Source organism: Cupressus sempervirens, chromosome 10 (genome assembly GCF_028749045.1).
Source record: "Cupressus sempervirens isolate cs-2001-9-10 chromosome 10, ASM2874904v1, whole genome shotgun sequence".
Lineage (NCBI taxonomy): Eukaryota > Viridiplantae > Streptophyta > Pinopsida > Cupressales > Cupressaceae > Cupressus > Cupressus sempervirens.
Window position 1 is genome coordinate 665,302,722 of NC_143127.1, and position 14,659 is coordinate 665,317,380.

Here is a 14,659-nt window from a genome sequence, read left to right on the forward strand (position 1 = left end):
TCTCTCTCTCTCTCTCTCTCTCTCTCTCCCCCATCCCTTAGTATCACTCTCTCTCTCTCTCCCATCTTGTATGAGCTCTCTTTGCCACCACCTACTCTCTCCCACACTCTTACACTCTCTCCCATCCCATACTCTGTCTCTCTTACATGCACACTCCCATCCTCCCTCTCTCTCTCCTCTCCCATTCCCTACTCTCTAGATTTGTCACACACTCTCATCTCCCCACTCTCTCTCCCTCTCCCACTCCCTCTTGCACTGCCTACTATCTCTTGCTCTCTCAAGTACTCTCTCTCCCTCTCTAATTTCTCTGTCCCATCCCCTACTCTCACTCTCTCTCTTCCATCCCCTACTCTCTCTCACACTCTCTCCCATCCCCTACTCTCTCTCTCTCTCTCTCTCTCTCTCTCTCTCTCTATCTATCTATCTCTCTCTCGCCCCCATCCTGTACGAGCTCTCTCGGCCACCTCCTACTTTCTCTCAAACTCTCACACTCTCTCCCATCCCTTACTCTATCTCTCTTATAAATAAATACACATTCCCATTCCCCCCTTCTCTCTCTCTCGTAATCCCTATCCCACTACCTACTCTCTCCCATCCCCTACTCTATCTCTCTTACATGATTCCATTCCACCTCTCTCTCTCTCTCTCTCTCTCTCTCTCTCTCTCTCTCTCTCTCTCTCTCTCTCTCTCCCTTTCTCTCCCATCCCTCTACCATTTCCTACTCTCTCTATCTCTCTCTCCCTTCTCTCATTCTCTACTCTCTCTCTCTTTCACACATACACACACCCATCCCCCCCCTCTCCTCTTCCATCCCCTACTTTTTCTCTCACTTGCTCTCCCTCTCCCACTCCCTCTCCTACTGCCTACTCTCTCTCTCTCTCTCTCCCCCTCCCCCCCTCCCTCTCTCTCTCTCTCTCTCTCTCTCTCTCTCTCTCTCTCTCTCTCTCTCTCTCTCTCTCTCCCTCTGTACTCTCTCTTACATTTTCACACTCTCTCCTATCCCCTACTCTCTCTCTCTCTTTCTCTCTTACACACATTTCTATCCCCCCTTTCTCTCCCTCTCCCACTCCCTCTCACATGGCCTACTCTCTCTTCCATCCCCTACTCTCTCTTGAGCTACTTTTTCTTCCCCCTCTCCCATTCCATACTCTCTCTTTCATACACATGCACTCCCATCCTCCTCTCTCTCACTCTTCCTCTCCCACTCTGTCTCCCATCACCTACTATCTCTCTCCCCCATCCCCTACTCTTAATCTCTCTCTCTCTCATCCCCTACTTTCAATCTCTTTCCCCCATCCTGCACTCTCTCTTTTCCACCCCTACTCTCGCTCGCATCTTGTACTCTCTCTACCATCCCTACTCTCTCTCCCATCCTATACTCTCTTTGCCACCCCTACTCTTTCTCACTTTCTCTCTATCTCTCTCTCACACACACATGGCCATTCCCTTATCCCCCCCCCCCCCACCTAGTTCTCTTATGCAATTTAGGTCTTAATAGTGCATGCGCACTATAGTTTGTGTGCACTATAGCACACATGCACTACTGAGAAATCATGTTTTAGATAGCGTGTGCATGCTATAGGGCGCACATGCTATTGAAAGCTTATTTAAACCCAAGCCTAAGGCTTGGTTTTGCCTTGGAGATCCAACCCAAAGGTTTGGAGTTTATGAACAGGTCTGAGATGTGTTTTCCAACAAACATACCAAAAATGATTATTTTTCTTGTGTGCTCCCTTTCAAGATTCCTCGTGGTTGGCTATCGATAAGATTAGGTTACATAGCATTATAGGTCTTTGTGTTAGCTATCTAACCATTTAATTTATTTTTAATTTGAACTATTTCAAACCTTTCATCTATAATTTCTTTTGAGTGTATGTTCATTTTTTGTCAAAAACTACCATGTACTAATTGGGCTATACATTTTAGCTCGTTCATCAAATTTTGCAACAACGTAGTTTTTTAGAAACTAGACTCCATTCTACACACTTTGAAAAAAAAAAGTTTTGATTTTAGATTATTTTTCAATTATTTCTAGGGGGAGCACATAGATATTTCATATTTTTGGGATGTGTCTACTTAAAAAAATCATTAAAAAAAAATACACATTATAAAATTACCCAAAAAATCTGGGATAAACTACATAGTGTTAAGTAACTTTTGACTAGAGCAATTAAAGAATTTCAAAAAAAGGTTAAAATTTTAGGGGGGCCACACTTTGTACTGTGTTATGTTTTTTTGGAATAAATAGTACCACTTTTTGTGGCCCCCTTTTTTGAGGACCTAAAACTGAACCATTTTGAAAAAAAATTAGTAGTTTAGAAACTAGATTCAAAGGTCTACAACTTTTTTTTTTAATATGTTAAAATTTTGAGAGTAACTATCTTCAAATTCTTGTTGAAGTTCAAAATTTGTAGATTTCAGGAAAAAGGTGTCCACTTATACCCCCCTTTTGGCACCACAACTTTGTGTACTTACCCAAGGAGTGATTGATCAAGGCTTATTGTATGCAGCCATATGTTGTTGTAAGTTTGTTTAGTAGTTAGATATTTTTCTTTCTAGGTTTGTAGTTTTACTCTCCAAATTTGTAATAGTTTGAATCTATTAATAGAAAGTAAGAAAGCAAGAAAACTTTTCAATCTCTAGTATATTGTGTTTCTGATCTTGTCTCCATTTATCTATTCTATTGTGTATTTTTTTGTGCATTTTGTGGAGCATAGTTCTTACTTCTCATGCAAGTTAAAACACTCCATTGCCAAGTGTTTGTCATTTTGACTCAATCTCCACTGCCAAGTGATATTGACAAGGCAACTCTATCCATATTGACCAAGCAACTTGGCCATTTTATTGTTGAGTATCTCAGCCTTTACCTTGCTAAGAATTTCTTTGATGACCGAGTAACTTGGCCTTACCTTGCTGACTTACCCTTTTTCCATTGAGCAACTCAGCACCCAACATTGTTGACCAGATCGGTTGCCTCCGTTGTTTGGATATTTTTCACCAATATTACTCAGAAGTTACAAAAGCTAACTGTAGGCTTAAATAGCTAGAATAAGTATCAGTCATTCTTTTATACCATATGAATGCATAAATGGCTCTATTTTAGCTATAAAGCTTTTAACATGAGATGGTACATATTAGAGAGTTACTATATCAAATCTACTTAGCCTCACATTGGCTATCAATCATACATCCTCTACTATATATTCTTCCACGTCTTATTTATTTTCACAACTCAGTTTTGTCTTTGGTACCTCCAAAAAAAAAACCTAAGATATGTTAGAATGGTAAATTAATCATTGGTCAAACACCAATGTTTGCATAGACCACTAACCTAGCTACCATATTTTCTCATGTTCTATACATTGTTTCACCTATCTTTCATTACTATTACAACAAACCCTGGTATGTATCTTATGTAGTAATTAATATGTAATCCTCTATATAAATTTAATGACTGACAATGCAAACTGTAGAGCCTATATTAAAATTTCTCCATGGGTTTCTCTTTGGTGTTGTGTTGTGTAATTTAAATTGGCATCAATGCTTATGTTAATAAGCACAATATTCTCTGATTTACAATTTCCTCCACCTTGATTTGTCTCTATGTTGTGTTGGCGCATTTGCATTGTGCGTAGTATGTTCTTGGTTTGTAATAAAAATAAGTTGTTATTATGAAGAAGATATTGTCATGTTTGAAGCCACGAGTTACAAAAAGTACAGAAAGTGTCACATTATTATTGAAGTCATGTGAAATTGATGTTGCTAATCTGATAGAAGTTGAAGCTACCCAAGTATATAGTGTGTTGAGATTGTTGAAGATGGTACAACTACAAGGAGTATGTAAAACAAAGGCAAAGGTAGAGCATTGTGTGAAGTTGTTAGTTAGAGAGTGTTTGATTGAGTTATTTTGAAAAGGATTAACATTTGAATGATAGTTTTCTGATGGTGCAACATGGACTTACAAATGTGCACTAGGAAAAGAAGAAATCAAGAGATTGAAGCCCTATCATGAAAAAAAGAGAATTTGTGAAAAGAAGGATGCAAAAGTTGAAGGTAAAATGTTATTTTTCTACTATTAAAAGCATTTTAGAATGTGTTTGTTTTTAAGAATGTGTATCTAATGTTATAGGTTACTTGTGAGAGTTAAAATTTCTTGTGGGATGTACACAAATGTTTGAATGGGAGGTGAGATGATGTGCTAGAGATTTTTTTCATTGTGCAAAGGTCTATTTGAAATGTGTGTTCTGATTTGGAATGCAAAGTGTATGGGTTGGCAGATAGAGGGTGTGTCTATCTAATTGGTCTTTTTTCATATCAAAAGTGTTCATCACGTAATAGAATATTATTGGATTAATATCCCTAAACAAGTGATAAAGATTGAATAGGTGAATTTTTGTTAATGAGCTATGTAAATATATGGGGTACATTATCAATTGTAATCGACAGCCCAAAGGGCTTTTGTTTGGCATATTGATGAACCATGAATCTAGAAAAGGATTCTTATAGAAATAATGCGTATAACAAATGGACACCCACATATCTCCTTAGATGGATTTTTTTTTTATATGTACTGAATATTAGTTCGATGCAGTTGTAAAAGGTGAAAAACCCAAAGTGATGATGGTTTCTCCATAGTGATAATTTGTGGGCATTAGAACTAATGATTTCTTGGTTTGCGGTAATCTAAAAACTATTTGTGAGTGAGGTTTGTGGTGAGCCAAAAACACTTTCACGCAATTTTTTTGGTGATACTGAAACCACTTGTGTGATATTTTTGGAGTTTATGTTGAGCTCCAAACCACTTGAAAGCATTGGCTAGGGGTAATTTATAAAAACCTAAAGTGATTGTGATAAGGGGGAACAATATGAATAATGGTATTAGAGAAGTGATTGTAAATGGGTACCTATCAAGGATTTAGAATGAGACATGTATGTTTTCTAGATTATGGGGGGTATCCTAAAAAAATTGATAATTAATTTATTGGGGGATGTCAATAAGAGTAATTAATCACCCCAAATGTTTGGAAAGGAAATGTTGGCACTAACCCAAAGCCCACCCAGCTACCACCTTTACCCATGCTTTTCACATTCTGTCAAATATTTCACCTATCTATTGTAAAAGTTGCAGCTAACTCTTTGCTATAGTATGTATTTCTAATAAATAAAATAAGCTAGGCTTGTGATATGTAGAGCACATATTTGGGTTTCTCCATAAGTTTCTCTTTTTTTGTGTGTTGTGTGTTTTAAATTTTTAGAATGGTAAATTAATCATTTTTCAAACTCTAATGTTGACACAAACCACTAGCCCCAATCACCATGCTTTTTCACGTTCTCTGAAATGTTTCACTTATCTTTCATTACTACTACAACAAACCTTGGTCTGTGACTTCTATAGTAATTATCCTCTATAAATTTTATGAATGAAAAAGAAATATTTAGATCCTATATTTGGGTTTCTCTCTAGTGTTGTGTTTTTTTCTTAACAAGATTAAATTAATGTGTGTTTTTTCTTACTTTGAAGTCTTGTCTATGTTTGCACAAGCCAATGTCTTACACTTTGAAGCTAGTAACAAAAAGTTTCCCCTTTCTTCATTTTCTTTTTACTCCCAAATATTTGTTGCCTAATTTCACAGGTATAAATACATGTTAGATGATGCTATTCAATCATTTTCTATAATGTAGATGCATTAGCTTATAGATTTTATAGGAATCATATTCCTGATCTTTCCTTTGGGACAAACTATATCATGGGAGCCCCTAGCTAATAGGTTTAAAAATCCCTAAAAGAGAGTTATAAAGAGGTAAATTTAGAGGTGATAACAATAAATATTCATCTGGACCTTTTATATAGGTCAGAATATGTTATGCAATCAATGATGGCTTTCTAACTACATATTATGTGAATGAAATTTAGATTAGTTTTTCAAGTTGTAGGTATTGGTAAATTTCACTTAGTTATATTTAATGTCCAATCCTTCATGAGAGATCTATTTGATATAGACATGACATTCAAAATTTTGAATCTCGGTGAGGTTCAAAATTTTGAATCTTGATGAGGTTCAAAACCAAGAACATAAATCATCAATGGGCTCTTGGTCTACTAGTGAAGTTGAATAGCTCACAAAGAGCCTAATATGGATTAAGTCTTGTTGAGTGCAAGGCTTTGACATCATAAAGGATGAGACCAGGATCATGCTCTAGGTTATTTTATGTCCCATAATATCGAGCTCCTAAATTATGTACCTAGTGGCCTCTAGTGGCTGGTACCTCATAGGCTTTGTGCCTTCACTATGTTGCCTCATAGGTCTAAAACCTCTATCAAGAAAAAAAACAACTCATAAATCAATATTTTTATGACCTTTTTATACATTTTTTTACACATTCAAAACTTTAAAAATCAATGTGGTTAAAAATCAAGCATATCAATAAATATATCTATGACCATTTCATAAGTGTTTATTTACATGTTGAGTAATTTTTTTGTGATAGCCTTTGTCCAATATCATTATGTAGGTTCTATTGTTGAAGGAATAATATTGTATAAATCCATTTTAATTGAAAGTAGGATGTAGATTTTCTTTACTCCTTATCGATTAGAATAATATCCTCAGTGAAGGATCATAAAACATAGGCCTGATTGTATTGCTCATACAGAGAGTTCAAAAATCTAACATCAATTCATGAATGATATGTTTATACAAATCAGGAAATTTTCATATGAATAAGCCATCTAACAACCACCTTTTATAATTTTTTTTGATCTTAGCTTTTTATGTCATAAACAAATTGGTAGTTTTGTAGTAAATTGTTTCAATTGAAAAGCTAAAGTTATTTCCTAGGTAAGTTGTTCATTTATTCAAGGCTTCAGTACAACTATCTTCTCCACTTGTAACATGATTACACAATCACTTTATCTTGTCAAACTCTAACTAGTCAAATATCCATTTTAGTTTCTTCTCATAACTCAACTTTTCCTTTAAGTGTTTTTGTTATGACCAACTTCTCAAATCCTCTTCATCAATCATTTAGATATGAAACTCAAATCAGTTAGAAAATGATCACACCAATAAGGTTTGACATCAATGACAACATAACAATTGTTGTAATTGTAATTTTCAAAAGAACAATTGATATGTACAAAATAATGACACCCAAGATATTGAGCATATCTTCAACCTAACAATGATAATAAATTGTCTATAATTCACATCCTTAAAGTGGCTTTTTATATCTATAGATTTGTGAGAACATGTCTCCACTACTTTTGTTTTTTTGGATGGAGAATATATCAGTGAAGGTCATCTTACCTTAAGTAGTTTCCAAGAGAAGTGCTAACCTAACTGATGTTTCAATAACTTGTGCCTCATTACGTGTTTCCCATAGCACAAATTTGATGCAATATAAGGGAAAAAATGCTAAAAAAAATTAAACAATCACATTGTGATTTATCCAAATGATAAATGAAAATAGAAGTCTTATTATTCTTTTGATAACATAATGAAATGTTGATCCCAATAGGATTTGTGAGAGTGAAAGTTACTATATGTAAGTATTTAACAATTCTACAAAGCTTCAAATTACTTACTTGGTATGTCATACATAATGTCAGATTAGACATTAACAAACTAATAACATATTTCACTACAAACTTTTCTAATTATTGAATAAGTCATTAGCTACTCTTGGTATGCTCAAAATTCCCCTTTAAAGCTTTTCTGTTAACACCAACAAGTCTAGTGGTTGATGTTTAGCAAAATTTCCCATACATTTAATTTTTTTAGTTATGCAACAAGAATTCTTGTGCCTTATACCTCATTTAAATAAATAGCTAGAGGACATGGTTTCCATTAAAAAAATTGATGTAGTAGTGAAACACTTTCTTCATAAACACACACCATTCCTTTGACTCGGTTAATGGGTCAGCTCTTGTTTGGCATCTTTCCTAGAAAATTAGAAGACATGTCCCTAAATAGGCTCACTTGTAGCCAAAACTATAATCTATCAAAAAGATAAACAGATTATAGATTTGTAATAAATTATCATTGTGTTTTTGCAGTTTATTAGCACATTTGATATGTAACAAAACAATTTCAATCAACAAGTCAGAAGATATGCAATAATCAAATGTTTTTTTTAATAGTTTAGTTGGTGCTCTATGTTCCTCTTTTACATGGAAACTAAATTAAACAATAATCCATATTGTCAGGTTGGAGAAACCAGCTCATAATATTTAGTTTAAGTCACCATGTTTTTGGTATTTTAAAGAATTTTTTCATTGTTACTTAACCCCCCTTCTCACTCATACTAATAATGGATCACAAAGTGTGAGATCCGAAACATTGATGTTAAAGGAATGTGATCACTCCTAGTAAGAAGGAATGTGATTGGTACTTATCTCAGTATTGTTAGGAACCTGTTGTAGAAATTCTTTGGACTAATCACCCCAATTTTTATCAGTGATTATAGTTTTGCCCCAATTTCTATCAATGATTGCAACACCCTTATCTAGATTCAATGCAAAAGCTTCCCATAGGAACTTTTATCCCCATCAAATTAAAAAATGGTATTCAATGTAGAATTTTGTAGCCCAATTTGATAGCACACTTGAACAATGCAAGTGATTACATTTGATTGGTAAATTACTAAATAAAAAAAACATTATTGTGCTTTGAATGAAATGACACAAAAATGGACTTGATGAGAGATACATGTTTCTCTCTCCAATCTCTTTATTTTAGCAAGTTTCTTATTATTACACTATGGATGATAGGTACAAAACATAAAATAGAGGCCACATCAATTAATTTACTTAGTCAAAATGGTGGTATGGTGGCTATGGGTAGGGGCCCTAGCTCAATAAGTTGAAAGCTTCTCGTTGTAGGATAATATTCTTGAGGTTCAATTCTGCTATCTATGTAGTTTAGGTGTTGTGGCACTAATTTCATTCCTGTAGACTAAAAATAATAATAAAATGGGATGGTGGCTATGATTTCTAGCTTACTAAAATAGATTTTTAATAGATGTCACTTTTATTTAGATGATCAAAATGATATAAATTTATTTATGAAATTATTGCCTTCAACTAAGTGCTTAAGCTAAAGGGAATGATAGAAAACTCTATGGTGAAATGGAGAATTAATTTATCTTTGAAGTTGGGAGTTAAAAGTAAAATGCAGGGAGAAATCATTTTGGGATGATTTACGTAAGACTTCAATATTAGATTGGCAAAAGATATAGCAATTGTTATAAGATTTGAAGTACTAGATTAATAAAGCTACGTGATGCTTCCAATTAAAATATTCAAATCTTAACTCCCAAAAGTTTAAATTAGTAATTAAATTGCCTAGTAGAAATTAAATTTAAAAATAAACTTTCAAATAGAAGTAACTAGAAATTATACATATTTAAATAATAGATTAAATATCTAAGGACTCAACATACAAAAGAAAGGGACAGTGGAATATTGGGTTCTATTATTCCTAGGGACTTGGCCTACAATACTCCATGGTCTCCTCGCAAAAACTTTCAAAATACAAATATCTCAATCCAAGGCCTGCACAGATTCTCTATCATTTAGTGGCAGACATTGATGAAAGATACTCTATAATCCTTTCAAATTGCCCATTATTTTTACTTATATTTGGGCAAAGGTTCAAACCATATAGACACAATTATTATTGTCAAGCACACAATCCTTGTGCCTCACCTCCTTCTGACTCTTCCAATGGATAAAAGTTAGAAAACCTATGAAACAAGACAAGCTCTGTATAGACAAAAGCATATTCAGTGGCATCCAAACATCATTCAGCAACAACTTTACAGCTACTTAGCAATCACGCCTTCTCTTTGAAAAAGGTATGCCTTGCTCTTGCATTGAATAATTTGAGAAGAGATATTTTAGTAAATAATGGAGGTAGACCATGATGGAGCTCCTGTTGAGAAGAGTGTGGATAGTATTTTCTTCATTGTGCCCCTGCTAGAACGGTGTGAACAGAGCATTGAACGTGATCTGCTGGGTCGTGTAAGTGGCGTAGGCGGTGATCAAAATGATGGTGAACTGTAGGGAAGAGGTGAGCAGGCCATCGACTGTGAGGTTCAAATTCTTGATAGCGAGGATAACGAAGATCACAACTACGATGAAAACTAAGAGGCCTTTGTAGAGCCTACACCAGAACTTATCCTCAGGAAACCCTAGACGAATGCCACATGAATTTAAGCTGAATTTTATAGCAACTGTTATACATTTTGTGTTTTATGTGCTTTGTTCCAGATCAAAGTCTGAGTTTAAGGTGCAAAGAAAGAATACGAGATGTATGTGGCTTCCGTAGGCCTGGATGAGTTGTTATAGTGGGAGGGGTAAAATATTACAGTTAGTCTGATTTTACGAATTGCCTGAGAAATTTTGTTAGCATAACGAAGAGAACTCATTATTCATGATTTTTTTGTTGTGTGGAATTACTTAGATTCACAAAACAAATTCGTTATAAAATGCGGGACCAGAACATAGGCAAAAACCCACAAAATAAAACATTCATGCTAAGTAAAAGAATAATCTGTTCAGAGCAAGCCATGAGTAAAACCTGTCCAGAGTGTTGTGAATTCAAACCCTAGCCGCAGGTTCTGGAACCCTGCAACAAAAACAAGAATGAGAACCCTGCAACAATAAATATGTCACAACCCGTTTGTTCACAAACCAAACAAAATGGAAAGACATAATGCCACGTCGATTTTTGTTTGAAATTTTCGTTACAAAATTTTATTAATGGAAAATTTATTAACTAGGAAAGAAAAATAAGGAGTTGGTTCCGATATTGTGTCAGTTACGGGGAAGGTAGTTGAAAAAAAAGATTGGGATTTCTTGGCAAAGATAATGGAGAAAACAGGTAGAGCCCAATTGGGGAAGGGGAAAACGATATTGCATAAAATGAGCACACGGAAAATGCCATTGGGATGAAAGGGAAGGCTTGGTTTGTGCGAGTCAATCCAACTATTAATGAGAGCACTGGAGGAAGTCGCAGGGCTGTGAGAGTGGGAAACCACTTCCTCTTGAATATATTATTATGTTTTGTCTCATACTTGTTTGGTTATCATACATTTCATATTGTGTTAATGGTTGTACATAAATCTCCATCTAGAATATTATTGAATTATTCGAACATTGTGTTCATGATGTTGTATATGTGAGAAATATTATAAATTTAAATTACAACTCACAATCCTAAACTTTAAAAATATGCTCGGCACATGAAGGTGTCGAGTGCTAGTTTTGCTCGGCACTTAAAAACTATTCAGCATATGAAGGTGTCGAGTGTCAGTTTTGCTCGGCACTTGATGGTGCCGAGTGACAAGATGCTCGACACTTGAAGAGGAATGCAGTAGGTGTCGAGTTAGCTCGGCACACAAAGTAAAAGCTCGGCAACAATAGATGTTGAGTGAGCTCGACACCAACTGGAAAGAGGATGCCGAGTGTTCTATTTCAAACTGAATAAATATAACTTAAAGAATATTTCAACGTGAATACTTTCACCATTAAAATCAGAGAACCAAAACTTTAAGCTTTCAACCAAGTTTCTCAAATACAATGAATAGAAGAGGAAGAACAATAGATTCAAATATGCCTGCTTGCTTTTCTATTCAACCAAGATTTAAACTATTACAAAATTTAGGAGCATTCGACTTCGACCAGAAAACTCTAAAATAAACTTAAACCGATAATACTTCAAACTTCAATAAACTTTTAAACTTGCAGCTCTAATGGCTGCATACAAAGGTGCCTGGAGCAATCACTGCTTCAACAGGACAAAACAAAATAATAACCAACTCACAGAATGAATAGAGGAGTCACGTGCAACTGGAGATACTGAACATACTTCCTTCTGTCTTTGCAACAAGTGGATCTGCTGACCACTTTCTTCTTCTTCCTTTTCTCTACTCTGTTGAACTGAATTTCTAAATAATCTGAATGAATTAAAATGAATGCACAAACATTTCCTTTTGTCACATTCCATTTTCCCTCTCATTTTCTAATTTCAAAATCTCACCCACCATATTTATGTTTCTGTTTGTTCTGGATGTCAGAGGTGGTAGGTGAGTGTTTAGCTCAAGGGGCAAATGTAAGTTGCATTCAATATTCCAACACTCCCCCTTTGTCCTGAGCCAAACAAACAATGATCAGTGCTGATCGAATTCAACTACACTAAGACAACCTCTTAGGTGTACAAAAATTCCAATGCCTAATGGCTTGGTGAAAATGTTTGCTAGCTACTGCTCAAACATGCAAAATTCCATCTTGATATCCCCATTCTCCACCAACTCTCTGATGAAGTGATATCTAATCTCTATATGCTTGCTTCTCCCATGGAAGACTAGATTCTTGGACAATGCAATTGATGAGACATTGTCAGAATAAATTGTGGCTCCATCCTCTTGCCTTTCATTCAAATCTATCAAGATCCTCTTTAACCAAATAGCCTGACATGTTGATGCATTTTCTGCTATATACTCATCTTTTACTGTAGATTGAGCAACAATAGATTGCTTCTTGGATGCCCATGAAATTGCAGCTGATCCTATGTGAAACATGTATCCAAAAGTGCTCTTCCTATCATCTATACTTCCAACCCAATCACTATCAGTATAAACCACCAACTTGAAATCATTATTTGTAGAATAAAAAATTTCAAATCCCTTGGTACCTTTCACATACCTTAGGATCCTCTTTTCCACTTGCCAATGGAAATCTTTTGGTGTTTCCATAAATCTAGAAATCAAACTTATTGTATGCATTAGGTCTGGCCAAGTTGCAGTCAAATACATTAAAATTCCAACCATACTCTTGTATAGTGTTGAATCTACTCTCTTGCTAGAGTCTTCCTTACTCAACTTTAGACCTTCTGCTATTGGTGTGGGGGCTGCCTTACTATTTTGCATTTTAAATTTCTCCAAGATCTGCCCCACATATTTTTCTTGAGAGATGAAAATGTCATCATGCATTTGTTTTACTTCTATGCTTAGAAAATATTTCAAGAGACCTAGATTTGTTATTTCAAATTCACTTTTCATGGCCTCTTTAAACTCACCAATTAGAGCCTTGTCATTTTCAGTAAAAATTAAGTCATCTACATACAAGACAACAATCAATACATTACCATCTGTTGCCTTGATGTAAAGAGCGGGCTCACCATTCCTTTTGCTAAAGCCATTGCTCATCGAATATGAGTCAATCCTACTGTACCATGCTCTTGGAGCTTTCTTGAGCCCATAAAGAGCTCTCTTCAATCTATATACTTTGTTCTTTGCACCTGCAACTTCATAACTAGGTGGGTGCTCCACATAGACTTCTTCTTTCAATACACCATTTAGGAAGGCGGACTTCACATTCATTTGAAATACCTTCCATTTGTGCTGAGCTGCAATTGCTATGATAGCACAAACAATTTCCATTCTTGCACCTGGGACATATGTCTCATCATAATCTCTGCCATACTACTATTTGTAGCCCTTGACTACCAACCTTCACTTATGCCTATCAATTTTGTCTTCAGCATTGCATTTGGTCTTATAGAACCATTTCACTCCAATCACTTGCCTCTTGGGAGGCAATTTAGTTAGCTCCCATGTCTCATTCCTTTCTATAGCATCTATTTCCTAATCCATGACCTTACACCATTTCTTCACCTTAATAGCTTCTTCAAAATATATTTGATCACTATGAGAAAATAATGCAAAATTAACACTCTCATCATAATCTTCATACCTTTTGTCTTGGTATATCTCCCTAAGAGTCTTGGTCTTTCTTGGTAACAGGGAAGAGAGTGTGGGATCAAAATCTTCATTGCTGCTGCATTGCCGACTAGCTCGATCTTCACTGGTATTCGACACTGACACTCAGTCATGCCTAGAGGAGCTCAGCAATGACTAAACCTGCTTACCTTTTCTTCTATTTGCTCTCTCTTCTTACTGTTCATCAACATCTTCTTCACTCATAATTGGCACTTTACTTGAAGTGCTCAGTGACTCATCAATTGATCCATACCAACACTGATTTTCAAGAAATTCCACATCTCTTGAAAGAGTCATCTTGTTGTTCAATAGGTCATACAATCTATATGCCTTTGATTCTGAGTTGTACCCTATGAAGATGCACTTCACACCTTTGTCATCCAATTTCTACCTTTTCTCTTTAGGTCATGTGCATATGCAACACATCCAAACACCCTTAGGTGTTCAACTATCCATCTTCTTCATGACCATGCTTCCATTGGAATTCTTTCATGAACTGCCTTTACATGACAACTATTGATTAAGTAAATTTTTTTTTCCATAGCCTCTCCCCAAAATTCAGTAAGGAGACCTTTCTCTTTCATCATGCTTCTTTCCATTTCAACAATGGTCCTGTTCTTTCTTTCAGCCACTCCATTCTACTGTGGTGTATAGCTAGCTAAGAGCTCTTTGTTTATGTCATATTTCCTGCAAAAATTTACAAAAGAATCGGAGGTATACTCCCCTCCTCTATCTGATCTTAAGACCTTGATATAATGTCCACATTCCCTTTCAGCCTAGGCTTTAAATTCTACAAAGTTATCAAATGCTTCAGATTTATTCTTTTAGAAATGCAAACATGTTCTATGACTGAAATCATCTATAAATGTCATAAAAT